At 37.3% G+C, this 3,976-nt stretch overlaps 1 pseudogene across 1 annotated transcript; it reads left to right on the top strand.

Moving 5' to 3' along the window:
* Positions 1 to 413: 413 nt before the first annotated feature.
* LOC149154111 (uncharacterized) lies at positions 414 to 3,089 on the top strand (annotated as a pseudogene). The gene is made up of 3 exons (XR_016262339.1): positions 414 to 731; positions 1,619 to 1,768; positions 2,097 to 3,089. The product of XR_016262339.1 is annotated as an uncharacterized LOC149154111 (transcript).
* The last annotated feature ends 887 nt before the right edge of the window (positions 3,090 to 3,976 follow it).

Below are 3,976 nucleotides of genomic sequence, written 5' to 3'. Positions count from 1 at the left end.
AATCTTATAAAGGTTTGTTTTTAGTATATATATATATATATATATATATATTTCCCTTTTCTAATAATGTGTTTTCTTTAATGTAATAAATTTTATTTTATTTTCGTCGTTGATATTTTCAATATTTTGGAAGAGGATGGATACCGAGAACTCTTTTCAGGCTATCCAGCTACCACTATGAAGGTACATTATTTGATAAACAGATCTCCAGTTCTCCAGTTCTTGGGTTTTCTTTTCTGCATCCTAAACCTTAGAAGGAAATTTTTTGGCAGTTGGCATCTATTATTTGGTTGCTTGCACAGTGTGGGCAGAAAATGACCATATGGACTCTAGCACAGCTTTGTAAGTTCCAAGCTCACCTTCCATTGCATCATTAATTGAGAAATTTTAACTATTCATCACTTCTAACACTTGCAGTCTATAAGTACTACCATCTATGCCAACTAGTACTCACATTGTAAAGCCAAGTCACAAATGTTGATGGTAAATCATAGATAGTTGTATTCCAACTATGTTCATTTTAGTAGGTCAAGAGTGATCTGATGTAAAAGTCCTACGTTTCTCTTTATTTTGGTTATTGGGTTGTTATTGTAGTAGTCTCTTTTGCAACAGTTATCACAATTCATAACTAATGGCGTTGGAATTTCACTTTGTGTTTCTAACAGCATTCTTTGCCATCTTTACTATACCAAAACTCTATGCATGCTACTCTGTTCAGTTGCACAGATATGGTATGTCATATGTTTCTTTGCCCATTTCCTGCAAAGTTACAGAGCTTAAAAAGTTTGTGCTTTCCGATTTCAAAATTTTAATAAACCAAAATTTGGCTTATTTCCCCATTCAGCATTGTAGCTTATACATAATCGAAATACATTGATTGATGAAATTTCCACTGGACTGCACATCGCATGTTATAGGTCATTTCATGTCGACGACTGCTTTACTGTTCTGTCATTTTCATATTTCTATATATGCTGATGCAGCACCCTGTGTGCACCGACCATATCCCATTCACAAATCCCCTGCTGCCACATCCTTCTCGTCACAATTAGGTTAATAACCTTGAAGCCAATCAGCATGGACTAAATTAATTTAGACCAAACTCTTGAAGGGCGGGGTCATGTGCATTCTTTCCTCTCTCCTTCATGCCGGCTAACTCCAGAAGATGCTGAATGTGAAGCTGATAATATCACTAAAAAGAAGGAATATTTCTTTTGCGTAATATTGATGAAATAGCAATACCAGTGGCTCTCAATCGTGGACCAATCACTCTTTTTGCCTTTAACAAAGCAATTTCGCTTTTGAAAACCAGTTAAATTTTACAGAGCAACAAATGTGTGTTGCCCATACACTGCTTAAAAGAATGAAAATCTTGACATTGATTGTGAATGACGGCAAGGTTTCTTACATGAAAGCTGTTTGTTTTTCTTAGTATGTTCTGAAACAATGGCACTTCCATATATAAACTAGTGCTGCTAATGGTCATCTAAGTTAATTTCTTGAGGATTCTTCCGCTCTAAGAACTTCTAAGCTTGTTAAGTTATGCCTCTAGTTAGTTAGTGCACAGAACAGGATAAAAGCATGGACAAGTTAAGGCTCACATTTATTTGCACTGCAGTGAAAGAATAGAGTCAACATGGGGCCAAAAGGTTTTGCAATATTTGACGTGGATGTTACATCAAAAGGATTATCTTGGATCGATCAGATGTACCAAAAGTTTGAGGCCATCTGCGTGGAGGTGGATCAAAATTCTCCTATTTTACTACAAGTGAGAATCTTAGACTTCAGTCTTAACATTTACATGTCATTTTGGACATGTCGATTTTATCAGTAGCATCTGCATATTATGATTTTCATTAGTTTTTTTGAAGAGAAATTGCTGGTATAATATCCAGTTACTACCATTTTTGTGACTATTTCTTTTGATTTCCTGTATGGTGTCTTCTTTCTAATCCATATATCTAAGTAGGAGTCTGCTGGTTCCGAAAGGTTATACTGTAGTTTATTTCAGTCTTTAGGTTTACTATTGGAAAGTCAATATTTACATACACAATACGGTGAAAGTGACAGCTTTTTTAACATTACTATTTTTGCAGGAGACAACGAAGTATGTTGAAAATCAAGTCGCTGTAGTTGGTACAAATGTGCGGAAAATTTGTGAACTATCAAAAGCATGGCTTCTGACATATCTCTTGACTTTGTTGAAGAGTTTGAGCTGTTTGAAAAGCCAAAATCAAATCCAAAAAAGTTACATGCTTTAAATGTGGAATCTGAGGCCAATCCCAAATTGGAGCAGAGCTATGATTCTAGCGAAAGCTTATCTTTTGACACATCTATCGACTTTACTGAAGAGTTTGACACTTCCCCAAATCAGAAAAAGTTAGACACTTTGAATGTGGAATCTGTGGTCGCTTCCAAATTGGAGCAGAGCTATGTCTCTACTGGGCAAGATTCAGTTTGTGCCTTTCCAGTTCCTGATAAATTGCAAAAGGACCAGCCAGTTCTGCCTGAGGAAAAACCTTCTGAATTCCCAGCCTTGGACATTTTCGAACAGCCACCTTGTCTGTCTGTTGAGGATCTGTCTGCTCCTGAAGACTTAAGCTTTAAAAATGAAGCACAAAAGCAGTCTCTCCGGCTTCAGCTTGAAGCAAATGCACGCATTGATCTTCCCCAAGGTGCTTTGCTTAAATCACCAGCAGATAAAACTGGTAAGTAGAAACCAACTTTGTTGCATTTTTCTTCTTCTGTTCCTTCTTGTTCATCTCTTTCATGCTTCACTAGTTAGTATGATTTTTGATACTGAAATGAGATGGACCAAATTTTATTGCAGTGCCTATGGTGATGCTAGAACTTTGGTACAAGTTTCTATCAACTTTACTGAAGAGTTTGACACTTCCCCAAATCAGAAAAAGTTAGACACTTTGAATGTGGAATCTGTGGTCGCTTCCAAATTGGAGCAAAGCTATGTCTCTATTGGGCAACATTCAGTTTGTGCCTTTCCAGTTCCTGATAAATTGCAAAAGGACCAGCCAGTTCTGCCTGAGGAAAAACCTTCTGAATTCCCAGCCTTGGACATTTTCGAACAGCCACCTTGTCTGTCTGTTGAGGATCTGTCTACTCCTGAAGACTTAAGCTTTAAAAATGAAGCACAAAAGCAGTCTCTCCGGCTTCAGCTTGAAGCAAATGCACGCATTGATCTTCCCCAAGGTGCTTTGCTTAAATCACCAGCAGATAAAACTAGTAAGTAGAAACCAACTTCTTCGGTAAAAGCAGGTTGTTTGGGAACAGGTTTAATATCTACCCGTGGGCAGATGGTAAAATAGCAGAGTCTGATCTTTCAACAGGTTGGTAAAACTTCTGCTTGCCTATAATAATGGTTAAACAATTTAATGGCATGTCTCCTTCACCCCCCGCTTAGACAGGAATAATTTAAGTGGTTTTCAAGCAGTTGTTACAACAGGCAGCAAAGGTTAAATAAGCAGTATCTTCACATGTCTTAAATGACACTATTTACTGGCTTCTTTCAAACTCCAATTTCCTCATTGGAATTAGAACAACTTTCCATCAATTACCAACTCACTGTCTTCTGTAGGGTTCCGGCCCAACCATTGCTGTGAGTCTTATAGCTTTTACCTCTTAGACAGGCAACAGTTTGGGCACACACTTGATTTTACCTCTTTGGGCTTATGTTTTATACCACAAGTTGAGGCCCATGTTAATGAAAATGTTGAGTCTGATCTTTCAACAGGTTGGTAAAACTTCTGCTTGCCTATAATAATGGTTAAACAATTTAATGGCATGTCTCCTTCACCCCCCGCTTAGACAGGAAGAATTTAAGTGGTTTTCAAGCAGTTGTTACAACAGGCAACAAAGCTTAAACAAGAAGTATCTTCATAAGTCTTAAATGACACTATTTACTGGCTTCTTTCAAACTCCAATTTCCTCATTGGAATTAGAACAACTTTCCATCAATTAC

This window comes from Pinus tabuliformis, chromosome 9 (assembly GCF_031772625.1).
Source record: "Pinus tabuliformis cultivar Carrire ecotype Pingquan chromosome 9, CPIR1, whole genome shotgun sequence".
NCBI lineage: Eukaryota > Viridiplantae > Streptophyta > Pinopsida > Pinales > Pinaceae > Pinus > Pinus tabuliformis.
Note: the sequence above shows the minus strand (reverse complement) of the source record. Positions and strands in the feature narration are given on the sequence as shown.